Source organism: Leopardus geoffroyi, chromosome A3 (assembly GCF_018350155.1).
Source record: "Leopardus geoffroyi isolate Oge1 chromosome A3, O.geoffroyi_Oge1_pat1.0, whole genome shotgun sequence".
NCBI lineage: Eukaryota > Metazoa > Chordata > Mammalia > Carnivora > Felidae > Leopardus > Leopardus geoffroyi.
The window spans coordinates 81,443,076-81,456,882 of NC_059336.1; the positions used below are offsets into that span (position 1 = coordinate 81,443,076).

At 41.9% G+C, this 13,807-nt stretch overlaps 1 long non-coding RNA gene across 1 annotated transcript in view; it reads right to left on the reverse strand.

The window, feature by feature from the left end:
- Positions 1–569: 569 nt before the first annotated feature.
- Positions 570–13,807, reverse strand: part of LOC123580857 — a 176,030-nt gene continuing 162,792 nt past the window's right edge. The window contains exon 5 of the long non-coding RNA XR_006703499.1: positions 570–1,294. This is a non-coding gene — a long non-coding RNA (uncharacterized LOC123580857). The remainder of the gene's footprint in view (positions 1,295–13,807) is intronic.

Genomic DNA, 13,807 nt, shown 5'->3' on the forward strand with positions numbered 1-13,807 from the left:
GAGTTCTACTCTAAGAATCCCTTGGCTGGGTTTCTATCACACTCTTTCCATCTGGGCTTTAACTCCAGGTAGGCGGCATATATACAGTGAAGAAAGATACATACATAAAGTATATCACGTCATTTTCATAACCATTCTATGACAGGAAAGTGTTTATCATATAGGAATGTTTTGCTGCAAGTGTTTGAAAACCTAACTGTAGCTTAAGCAAATAGGGGTTTATTTTTCTCATATAACAAGAATTTAAGGTAGATAATCCATGGCCTTTAGCTGCTCGATGTAATCAAGGACTCAGGCTTTTTCTGTCTCTGCTCTATCCTTAGTTTGTTAGTTTTCACTGTTTTTTTTTTAATTTTTTAAATGTTTTTATTTATTTTTGAGACAGAGAGAGACAGAGCATGAGCAGGGGAGGGGCAGAGAGAGAGGGAGACACAGAATCTGAAGCAGGCTCCAGGCTCTGAGCTGTCAGCACAGAGCCCGACACAGGGCTCGAACTCACAGACTGTGAGATCATGACCTGAGCTGAAGTCGGATGCCCAACCAATTGAGCCACCCAGGCGCCCCTGTTAGTTTTCTCTGTTAATAGCCATAACTCCAGGCATCACATTCCCATTTTAGGAAGGAAGAAATGGGAAGAAAAAAAAAAAGCTTCATCAGCTGTTTTGTTTCTCTTTAGGGGGAAAGCAATGCTTTCCAGAATCTGCTTAGCAAACTTCTGCCTACATCTTACTGGCCAGAACTGTTTCACAAGGGCACCTCCAGTTACAAGAGAGACTGGGAAATGATAGAGCATTTATCTTTCCAGCCTCTATCGTAGAGGAAAGCAAAAGGGAAGGGGGTTGGGAATTAACGTGAAGCAAGCCAACCTATATATAGTACCTGTATGGTGGATAAGGTCAATTGGCTCTCTAAATATTCACCCCACCACCTTTTAATGTATCATCTTGTACTGCAGAGACTAGAAAGCTAAAAACAACTTTTCCCAAATGGGATCCTGTATTATTTAGCTTTTGCTAATCAGATGCACTTATGCACGATTTGGGAGGTAGAAGTGAGTGAGGTAAAAGCCATTCTGTTGCTTCTTTTGATCCTTTCTGCTAGAAAGCACAGTCAGGCAGCAAAGCACTGGCTTCTTCTGTGTCAGTATGTTAGTGGCAACTTGCTAGCTTCGTTGGTAGTGATGGACCTGCTGTAGAGCGTAGCTCAGAAGTTAGCAGTGGTGGTGATGGTAGCAGGTGATGGTAGATGATCCCGGGCATGTGCTCCTGAAGCCAATAGTTCCAATGATGGTCTCCTGCTGGTGGCAGAAACAACATCTCTACTAGTAGCTAGTTCTGCAAAGCTGTTCTGGGAATTATTATTGAAGGTCTGGCCTGGAACTTAATCCTTCATCTCTACCTAAAATTTTTTAAGTTTCTAATGCCATGTATTAAGTACTTTTACTTAAAATAGCTAGTTTGTTTTCTGCAGTTGAATCTGGCTAATACAATCTGCTACAGTTCATCTCTCTAGGTTTCCAATACCCATACTTACCTTTTCATCAAGTATATACTTCATTTGGAGGGGTCATTCCTTCCCCCAAGATTGCATCCAGTTCTTGCATTCAGTTTGAGTCATTTTTATCTCTCTTTGTCAGGTTCACATGCAGCTCCCCCAAGGAGCCATGGTTAATCTACCTTCCACATTCCCAGTCTACATAACGTGTGGAGAAGTAGCAGGAGAACCACAGTACAAACATGAAACCTGAAACTGTCGGTGGTTCATGGCACACACAGAATCCCACTGTGTGGTGAGGAATGGTGACGAATTTCTATAGGAATAGTGGAATCAGCTCATGGTTGAACCATCTGTTTGTCAGGCTTGTTCTGTCTTCTGGGAAAATCTTCCCTCTATCCTCAATGGTCACATCTTATTTGGTTATTAGATAAAATTCCATTCCTACACAGATTATGCAGCCCACTCCCTGTTGATGTGGATACAGGAGTCCCAGGATTGCCTTTGGGGCTGAAGAGTCAGTCATTGGCTTTTGGCCAGCCAGGCCTGGCATTTCTTTGAAGCTTCCATGAACTTCCTTAGGAGGCTTTTTGTCGATCCCATGTGTGAATAACCATAGTCAAAGAGTTATTTTGATATGGGATTTAAGTCTGAAGATTTTTTTTAACCTGTAGGCCTGTGTGCTCTGTTTTTCCCTTTAGCTCTAAGCTAATTATGGCTACTTCCTTAGGGCACTTTCAATCAATAGCCTCCTGTAGGGAGACACCAGCTTTAATCACTTATTTTTCTGGTGGTCCTCCCTCTCCTCTTCTCTGTGGTAGAGAACTTCTAAGGGAAAATGTATGAGAAAGGCCTGGAGCCCTAATATTGTCTCTTGCCGAGGCTGTTCTTTTCTTGCCCTGAGATAACCTTCTCCATCAGTAATGGAAATTATCTTTTTAACCTCTATAAAGATCCAAAATGCAGGAGTTGCAGGTAATTTAGAGTGTAAGTAGCAGGCAGAGCACTTCTCCAAGCAAAGCTATGTTTTCCTCCATCTCTTTTTCCAGACTGGCTATTCCTGGGCCAAGTTGTCTCTCTTGCAGGACTTTGTAGAAAGTGGCCAGCATTCTGGATAGGGTGTGTGTTGGGGGTGCAAACTTTTTTTTTTTAAGTATCAGGAGTATTCTGAGCAACCAGTTTATTTTTCCTTATAAAATGTTCTTCAACAGAATAGATCTTCTTCCACTGAGAAGCATTTTTAAAAGTAAGGCCTGGATGATGTCACCACAATGGTGGTATAGGAGATCCTAGCTTCCACACCCCCCTTCCCCAACAAAGTTCAACAGTTTGACAGCTATTCATGAACAAAAACAGCTCTGGGAAAGATCTGGAGTGCACTTAAGAAACGTTAGCAACACAGGGGTGCCTGGGTGGCTCAGCTGGTTGGGCGTCCAACTTCAGCTCAGGTCATGATCTCACGGTTTGCGAGTTTGAGCCCTGCGTCAGGCTCTGTGCTGACAGTTCCGAGCCTGGACCCTGCTTCCTGCTTCAGATTCTGTGTCTCCTTCTCTCTCTGTCCCTCCCCAAATTGTGCTCTGTCTCTCTATGTCTCTCAAAAAATAAATAAATGTAAAAAAAAAATTTAAAAAAAAAGAAAGAAATGTTAGCAACACAGTGGAGCAGAAAATGGGTGAATAAGAGCATAAAACAGAAAGGAAAATAGCTTCATTTTGCCTGTTTCATCATCCCATCCCCCAGGGCTGTCATTACTCAGCACCAGGAGGGAGCTCCCCAGCTAGAAACAGTCCCCCTTGCTGGGAGAGGGAGAGTGGAGTGAACAATCAGTTTCTCCAGCTTTTTGGTGAAATGAAGGACCCACTTCAGTTTTTCCCTATAGGAACATAGAGGAAAAGCAAAGGCTACCAGTATCAGCCATGCAACAGGAGCAACTGCAGTTCTTGCCCCCTCCACCCTTTTTTTTCAAGTAAGCCCCACACCAGTGAGGAGCCCAATGTGAGGATTGAACTCATGACCTTGAGATCAAACCTGAGCTGAGATCAAGAGTCAAATGCTTAACTGACTGAGCCACCCAGGCACCCCATGAGCAACTGCAGATCTTAATAAACTCTCGCAGAGGACTCCAGCAGCCTTGCACCACTGAAGAAACCAATGGCCAGCATAGCCACCATGGACTCCTTCCAGATTTTACCAAATTTTCCCCCACAGGTATTCATGTCACAGTCATCAGCTAAGTCCCTCCCAGCTTCCTCCTCACCTCCAACACTTGCTAGAGCCCAGCACCCACAATGGCAGCCAGCTCAGTCTTCTACAGCTGCATCAGTGCAAGACACCAGTGTAGGCCCTGCAGCTGTGCACCATCAGTGTGTGCACACTCAGAACTAGCCCCTCCAGCTGTGCACTTGCAGGCTGATGGCCTGACCCCTGTCATCAGCCTCCACTGATGCACGCACACACAAGGCAAGATCTTGCAGGCACAGAAGTGCACACTGAACCTGTTTCCTGTCACTGGCCTGTACCATGGGGCTCATCTGCAACTAGCTCATCCAGCTGTGCATCTACATGCCTACAGTCTGACTCCCAACACCAGTCTCCAATGCTGTGTGCCCATGGTAAGACCAACAACCGCAACAGTGTACACGAATAGCCAGGGCTCTCACAGCTGTCAATGTGCCTACAGTTGGCCTTGGCCTTCTCTGTCGGCCTGGCCCCCCCATCACTATGTGTGTCTGCAACAGGCTGCTGCCACTGTACAAGCACCTACAGTTGCCTCCTGTAGCTGAATGTGTGCACACACCAGAAGCTCCAGCCACTAGCACTACCTGCCCTGGCCCCCTAACCACAGGACCTGGAGGTGCTAATGAGGACCCCAACAGACCTTGCAGGCACTCTAGGCCCCTCACAGCAGTAGCCAAGAACCACACAATGCTGTGGACCCCAGCAGCCTAAGCCAAAGAGCCATCATACCTCCCCAGATCCAAAACCACCATATGTCCTTGTACTTGGCCCCTGGCACCACTAAATCTAGAATCACAGCATGCTCCAGGATGTCACCCACAAGTAAAAGTCCTTTCTAACCAAAGTCAGTCGATAAATTCTGGAAGAGGTGACTGCTTCTTCAAATACACAGACACCTACACAAGGCTGCAGAGATCACAAAGAGTGATTACCAAAGAAAGAAACACAGTAAACTTCTAGTAAGTGACCCCAAAGAAATGGAGATCCATGAATTGCCTGACAAAGACTTCAAAATAATTATTCTAAAGTTACTCAGAAAGGGAGAGCAAATCAGTACCATGTTAGGGTGAGTTGTTCCTCTTTCCCCTCCCCGTTGATTTACAACTAATTGGATAGCCATAACTGAAAAAAGTATCTGTATACAGCATACCACCTGAGAGATTCATCCATTTATGCACCTCAAAGTGGGTGGATTAGACTGTGGAAAAGGCAGTGGAACAAGCAAGGGAAGTGGCAGTAGAGCCTATAGCAGCAGAAGTGATAATGGCAGAGAAGGTGCCACCCTTTGGCAACAAGCCAGCACAACCTTTCTGACACAGGAGGTGGAAGGTAAAGATGGTGAGTGGGTGTGTGTGTGTATGTGTGTGTGTCTGCCTGGTCACGTGGGTGCTGATGCTAGAGTTGTTCTCTCTGAGGAGAAATGGCAGTGACTGGGGGGAGGGAAAAGAAAGAGAAGTAGGCAAAAAAAAACCCCAAAAAACTGAAGGAAATTATCTTCTGCTGTCTGCCCCAGAAGGCAAGAGGACTACCCATGTATCTCTGGGACACCCCCCTACCCCCAACTTGAGGATCCCCACACAGGGCTGTGGGCACCCAAAGCCCCAAGTGCTAAGTATACATCTCCTGTCCCACCACTGCTACCCTTTTCTTTTCTTTTCTTTTCTTTTCTTTTCTTTTCTTTTCTTTTCTTTTCTTTTCTTTTCTTTTTTACTGTACTGGCTCCCAACCCTAGTGGTCAGTCAGCTCCAATAAGAGAAACAAAAAACTTGTGCTATAGCACCACCTTCTGGAAAATATAAGGAAGGTTCCTAACTACCAGCCTGTTGGAACTGTTAAAATGAAAGTAAGCAATACCTTGCTTGAAATGAGAAAGGCACAGAACAAATGTGGGGGCAGAGGCACTTCTCATTAAACACCATGAAAAATCACAGTAACATTGTATCACAAAAAGAAAATGACCATTTTTCAGCAACTGAACTCAAAGACATGAGATACTGTGATATAGCTGAAAAAGAATGGCTGTTATGGCCATTAACAGCCTTAACATGTTAAATGGCTATTATGAACACATTCAACAAGCTGCAAGAAAACTCAGAAAGGCAATGCAATAATCTCAGGAATAAAATTAAAGAATAGAAGGAATGCTTTGCCAGAGAGATTAAAATTCTAAAAAAGGACCAAACAAATTCTGGCACTAAGGAACTCAATAAATGAGATGAAGAATATATTAGAATGCAATGGAAATACAGCAGATCATATGGAAGAGAGAATTAGTAAGCTTGAGAATAGAATATAGAAATGATTCAGGTGGAAGAGGAGAGTGGATTAAGATTTTAAAACAGTGAGGAAATATCACAAGAGCTATCTGACTCGATTAGAAAAGCCAACACAGGGGCGCCTGGGTGGCTCAGTCGGTTGAGCGTCCGACTTCGGCTCAGCTCGTGATCTCGCAGTCTGTGAGTTCAAGCCCCGCTTGGGCTCTGTGCTGACAGCACAGTGCCTGGAGCCTGTTTCAGATTCTGTGTCTCCTTCTCTCTCTGACCCTCCCCCATTCATGCTCTGTCTCTCTCTGTCTCAAAAATAAATAAACGTTAAAAAAAATTAAAAAAGAAAAGCCAACACAAGAATAATGGGTATCCCAGAAGGAGGAGAGAGAGAAAGGAGTAGAGAGTGTATTTAAAGAAATAATAGCTTAGAGGCTCCCAAACCTGAAAAGGAACTGGATATACATGTCCATGAAGCTAAAAGAACACCTTACTAGCTCAATGCAAAAAGACATTCTCCAAGGCACATTATATTAAAACTGCCAAAAGTCAATGATAAAGAGTTTTAAAGGCAGCCAGGAGGAAAAAAGAGAATAACCTAATAACCTACAATGGTTGGTTATTATTCCTCTCGAGGGAGAGAGAGAGAGAGAGAGGAGAGGGAGAGTGAGATCCATGTAATCACATATTCAAAATGATGAAACATAAAACTGCCAGCCAAGAATATTCTATCCAGCAAAGTTATTCTTCAGATGAAGGAGAAATGAAGGCTTTCCCAGACGAACAAGAACTGAGAGAGTCCACCACCACTAGACCTACCTTACAAGAAATACTGAAAGGAGCTCTTGAAACTGAAATGAAAAAACAAAAGTACACATAAGTCTGATTAAGGTGACAAACAGTCAGAATTAGAATACTATAATGCTATTTTTTTAGAAAGGCATATTAAACTCTTAATAATACATAAAGATTAAAGGGAAAGATTCTGAAAAAATAACTACGGTTACTACAATTTGGTAATGAAATCACAGCATAAAAAGATATCATTTGTGACATCAAAAATATAAAGGGGGAAGAGTAAAAAGATGGAAACTTTATAGGTGAATGAAGATAAAATGCAATCAGCAGAAAAACACATTACTTTATCTATGACATGTTATGTCATAACTCATGGTATGTATACCTCATGGTAACCACAAAGCAAAGATCTAGAGCAGAGACACAAAACATAAAAATAAAAGTGGAGACTGAGCAAATCACAATGGAAAATCACCAACTTACAAAGGTAAACAGAAACAGAAGGGAAAAGAAATGAAGAGACAAAACAACCAGAAGGCAAAAGATAAAATGGTGATAGTAAATCCTTAATATCAATCAATAATTACCCTAAAAGTAAATGGATTGGACTCATGAATTATAAAGCACAGAGTGGCTGGATGGATTTAAAAAAAAAAGACTCAACTATATGCTGCCTACAGGAGACTCATTTCAGCTCTATAGGCACACATAGGCTCAAAGTGAAAGGACAGAAGATGATATTCCAAGCACAAAAAAAGTGAAAAGAAGGCAGGCATAGCAATACTTATATCAGACAAAATAGACTTCAAGCCAAAAAAGGTAACAAGAGACAAAGAAGGTCATTATATAATGATAAAAGTGTCAATGCAACGATTGTAAATATATACACTTCCAACACCCAAGCACCGGAATATATTAAGCAATTAGTAACAGATCTTAAGAGAGAAGTAGTGGGGTGCCTGGGTGGCGCAGTCGGTTAAGCGTCCGACTTCAGCCAGGTCAGGATCTCGCGGTCCGTGAGTTTGAGCCCCGCGTCAGGCTCTGGGCTGATGGCTCAGAGCCTGGAGCCTGTTTCTGATTCTGTGTCTCCCTCTCTCTCTGCCCCTCCCCCGTTCATGCTCTGTCTCTCTCTGTCCCCCAAAAAATAAATAAACGTTGAAAAAAAATTAAAAGAGAGAAGTAGACAAAAATACAGTAATTGTAGGAGATGTCAATGTACCCTACTATCAGCAATAGATAGATCATCCAGGCAGAAAACCAACAAGAAAACATTGGGATGGAACCACACTTTAGAACAGACTTCATAGACATATACAAAACATTGTATCCAACAGCAGCAGAACACACATTCTTCTCAAGTGCACATGGAACATTTGCCAGGATAGATGATATGATAGGCCACAAAACGCATCTTGGCAAATTTAAGAAGGCTGATATCATACTAACTATCTTCTATGACCACAATGTTATGAGAGTATCAAGAACAAGAAGAATCAGCAATAAGAGCAAAGTGAGGAGGTCTAGGGATATGTGGAAACTAAACAACACACTTCTGAACAACCATTGGATCCCCCCAGTGTACCGTACAGAGGTAGTAAAATGAAATGCCCAGTCTGCATGCAAGAGGCCTATTTGCTTATCTTAAAAGCTGTGGCCTAAAGGTCAGACTTTTTATTTAATACACATCTAGGGGGTGACTACAATCCTCTCCAGAAACTAGGGAAGCTAGCAGTTGCCAACTTCATGCTCTCCCTGTGACTCACCCCATGTTGCTGGTGTCTCTGTGAAAGGAGCTTGTGTACATGCCTGGAACCCTGGCTTTTCTAAATGCCACCCAGAGGATACATCCCTTGATAGACACATCTTATGGCTATCACCCCAGGGTTCAGTGCAAAGGGAGCAAGCAGAAATGCCAATCTGCCAGTCTTCACCTTATTTGCATACTTTAAAGAAGGTCATTATATAATGGTGAAGGGGTCAATTTAATATAGGGATACAACATTTGTAAATATTTATGCACTCAGCATAGAAGCACTTAAATATATAGAGCAAATATTAACAGATCTAAAGAAAGAAACAGACAGCAATACAATAATAATAGACTTCAAAACCTTACTTTCATCAATGGATAGAGCCATCCAGATAGAAAATAAGGACACACTGGACTAAACACATTAGACCAGACAGACTTACAGACATTTACAGTACATTTTATCCAGAATACATGTTCTTCTCAAGGGCACATAGAACATTGTCCAGGATAAATTATATATTAGGCCACAAAAGAAATATTAGTAAATTTAAGAAGGCTGAAATTATATCAAGCATCTCTTCTAACCACAGTGGTATAAAACTAGAAATCAACACAAGAAAACTGGAAAAGTCACAAAAATGTGGAGATTAAACAACATGCTACTAAGCAACCATTGGGTCAAAGAATAAATCAAAAGAGAAATTTTTAAAAATCTTGAGACAAATGAAAATGGAAAATATAACACAACAAAAATTATCGGGTGCAGCAAAAGCAGTTCTAGAAGGAATTTTAGAGTGATAAATGCCTATATTAAGAAACAAGAAAAATCTAAAAGAAAAAACCCAACTTTATACCTCAGGGAACTAGAAAAAACAAACAAACAAAGCTCAAAGTTAACAGAAGGAAGAAGAGAGCAGAGAAAAGAGCAGAAATAAAGAAAAGAAAAGCAATAGAAAAGATCAATGATACTAAGTTGGTTTTTTGAAAAGATAATAAAAATTGACAAACCTTTGGCCTAACTTACCAAGAAAAGAGAGAAAGCACTCAAATAAACTTAGACCTGAAAGAAGAGATACTACAAATGATACCAAAGAAACACAAAGGATCATAAAAGACTGTCAAGAACAATTATATACCAACAAATTGGGACAACCCAGAAAAAATGGGATAAATTCCTAGAAACATACAATCTACCAAGAGTGAATCAAAAAGAAACAGAAAGCCTGAACAGACCAATAAAAAATTAGACAATTCAAAGAGTAATAAAAACAACTCCCAACAGGAGCCTGGAAAGATGGCAGAATAGGAGGATCCTAAGCTCACCTCATCCTATGGATACAAGTAGATAACAGGTACATCAATGTAACTAACCCAGAAAATAAACCAAAGACTGGCAGAAGAGACTCTTCATAGTTAATTATAGAGAAGAGACCACATAAAAATTGATATGAAGGGTAGAATCCTGGTTGGGTACCAAACTAATCTGCAAGACTAAAAACAAATCAGAGGGACACCTCAAGCACAGAGAAGGGACACCCGAGACACTGGGGACCTGCACTGGGTAGACAAGTCCCCATAACATTTGGCTTTGAAATCCAGAGGGGTCTAACCTCACAAGTTTTTACAATCAGTGGGGCTTAACTCTGAGAGCTTCAGAGTTAAGTGGCTTAACTCAAAATCAAAATCACTTAACTCACTCAAAAATCAGTGGCTTCAGCTCCATGAGAGTTAGAGGGTGGTAGAAAACTGAGTCCTCCTTTTATTTGTTTGTTTGTTTGTTTATTATTTTTTAATGTTCATTCATTTTTGAGGAGAAAGAGACAGAGTACAAGCAGGGAAGGGGCAGAAAGAGAGAGAGAGATAGGGAGACACAGAATCTGAAATAGACTCCAGGCTCTGAGTTGTCAGCAGAGACCTGATGCAGGGCTCAAACTCACAAACTGTGAGACCATGAGCCAAAGTCCAACACTTAACCGACTGAGCCACCCAGGCGCCCCCTGAGTCCTCCCTTTAAAGAGACAGCATAACAAACAATCCCACTGAGATACAGAATAGAAGCAGTAGTTTGAAAAGTATGTGGGAAAGATAATTATTTACTAATCTCACCATGTGTGCTGGAGGGTCAGTGATCTTTAGGAGATGTCTTCAAGAACAAAAGATGCTGGCGGATGCCATTTTCCTCCCCTGCCCCACAGCCCAGATACATGGACACTGCAGGCACTCACTACCTAGTTTGCTAACACCATGCTCTATCCCCACATTCTCCTGTGAACTTGCCCTTCCAACCTGCTCCACTCAGCAGCAGTCCCTGCAGAGTGATGCCTGATCTGTCTCATTAAGCAGGCAGCCCTGACAGGGTCCATCACCACCCCAAAGTAACTCTTGCCCTGGGGAGAGGGAAGATAACCACACACCCAAGTTTGACTGTGGCCTCAGTGGTGGGCTAGGGACAGACAACTGATCTGACTGCCAACCCTGCACACCAACAGAGACCTCACAAAGGGCAGCACAAACTACCAACTATAGCACACACTACAATGTCCTATAGTTTAGGGTCACTGCAACCCCAAAAAACAGACTAGGGGCAGATATCTTGGTCTAACTGCAGGCCTGGTCCACCAACGAAAGCCTATCAGGGCACATCACAGGGAGAGAATCCTGCAATTCAATGCAATAGCAGTTTGGGTAAATGGGCTGAGGACAGGCATCTGGTCTGATCCAACTACAAGCCCAAGATGGCCTAGACTGGACCCTTACTAGCACAGAGACCACACCTTGCCCACAACAGTTGAAGAGGGCCATTACAGCCAACTGGACTGTAGGTAAATGCAGCTCAACCACAATAGTAGGGTGCACACAACACACATAGATATGCTCCTGAAGTGCCAGGTTCTGGTGAACAGGGGCACTGCACTATAGGGCACTACTAAGAAGAGGGACCTCTTCTTCATAAGGCCACTACTTTCAATCATGAGACAAAACTGACTTTCCTAACACATGGAAGTAGACATAGAGAGTTAGACAAAATGAGGAGATAGAGGAATATGTCCCAAATGAAAGAACAGGACAAAATCATAGCAAGAGAGCTAAATGAAACAGATAAGCAACATATTTGATAGATAATTTAAAGTAATGGTCATAAAGACCATTTATGGACTTGAGAAAAGAGTGGAGGATCTCACTTCTGGGGAAGAATGGGTTCAAACTTATTTGATCATCAACTTAATATAGATGGCTACATGTGTAAGGTGTTATATATACAAATATAATGTTGACCACAAATCTAAAACCAGTAATAGATATGCAAAAAAAAGAGAAAGAATCCAAGAATATCATTAAAGAAATCCAGCAAATCATGACAGAAGAGAGTAAGAGAAGAAAGGGACAGAGAAGAACTACAAAAACAACCATAGAACAAGTAACAAAATGGAAATAAGTACATACTTATCAATAATTACTTTGAATGTAAATGGACTAAATGCTCCAATCCAAAGACACCGGCCAACTGAATGGATAAAAAGCAAGACCCATCTATATGCTACCTACAAAAGACTAATTTCAGACCTAAAGATAGATGCAGATTGAAGTTGAAGGGATGGAAAAGCATTTACCACATAAATAGAAGTGAAAAGAAAGCTGGGGTAACAATACCTATATCAGACAAAATAGACTTTAAAAGAAAGACTGTAATATGGGACAAAGAAGGATATACAATCATAAAGCAAAGAGTTCAACAAGAATATGCAATAATTGAAAATATTTACGCATCCAACTTGGAAGCACCAATATACAAAAAAACAGCTAATAACAAACAAAGGAAGTACTCAACAGGAATATAACAATAGTACGGAACTTTAACACCCCACTTACAACAATGCATAGAACATCAACAAAAAAAAAATCAACAAGGAAACAGCGGCTTTGAATAACACATTGGACCAGATGGATCTAGCAGATATATTCAGAACATTCCATACTAAAACAGCAGAATACACATTCCTTTAAAGTGCACATGGAACATTCTCGAGTATAGATCACATATTAGGCCACAAAACAAGTCAAAACAAATTCAAAAAGATCAAAGTTATACCATGCATGTTTTCCAACCACAATGATATGAAAGTGAAAATTAACCACAAGAAAAAATCTAGAAAGAGCACATATACATGCAGGTTAAATAACATGCTACTAAACAATGAAAAAATACATGGAGACAAATGAAAACACAATGGTTCAAAATCTTTGGATGCAGCAAAAGCAGTTCTAAGAAGGAAGTTTATAGCAAAACAGGTCTAACTCAAGAAACAGGACACATCTTAAATAAACAACCTAAACTTACACCTAAAGGAGCTAGAAAAAGAAGAACAAAACCTCAAACCAGCTGAAGGAAGGAAATAAAAATTAGAGCAGAAATAAATGATACAGGAGCCAAGATGGTGGAATAGCACGGAAGTTTGTTTTGTGTCTCGCGTCCATGAAATACAACCAAATCAACACTAAAGCATCCTGCACACAGAGAAAACTGATTTGAGGATTAACACAACAATCTGCACAACGTGAACCACAGAACTCAGCAGGTACGAAGTGTGGAGAGGTGAACTGGGGAAAGAGAAGTCACGGAGGGCAGGGAGCTGTTTTTGCTTCCAGAAAGAGGACGGAGAAAGGAGAGATTACAGGAAAAGCACCCCCCAAAAGCAGCTGGAGAGAAAGTGGAAATAGCCACAGGGATTGAACTAAAAAGGGAGAAAGGAGAAAGGAGAAAGGAGAGGGTTTAAATTCCATTAAGACTCTATAAACAGGGGGAGTGCAGAGTCAGAAACTCTGCAGCTTGATACTTGGTGGTGCTCTGGTGAGAAGGGCAAATCCCCAGGAGAAGAGTGAGGTCCAGGGTTCCTCGGGCCACACAGGGGGAGGTGGTTCCCATGCTGGGAGGACATTTGGTAGAGGCTGTGAGCCCCCCTCCCCCCCAAGCAAAGGCCCCAGTGGATCCTAGAAAACAACCATATTTGCTGGTGCTGGAACAAGGTTGTTAAGGGTGAAGCCTGGTGCCAGATGTGTGTTGTGATTTTCCATAATCCCTGAAATGCTGCTGCTTCATGATCTCATGAACTTTTTCTGGGATGGGCTGGCACCCAGCCGCAGTCTCTGGGCATTGGCAGCAGCATGGTCCCGTGAAAGTTCCTGGATGCAGTTGGCACCTGACCATTGCTTGGTGAGGCCCTCCCACAGAGGGGCAGAATGGGTCAAAGCTGAAGTCCCT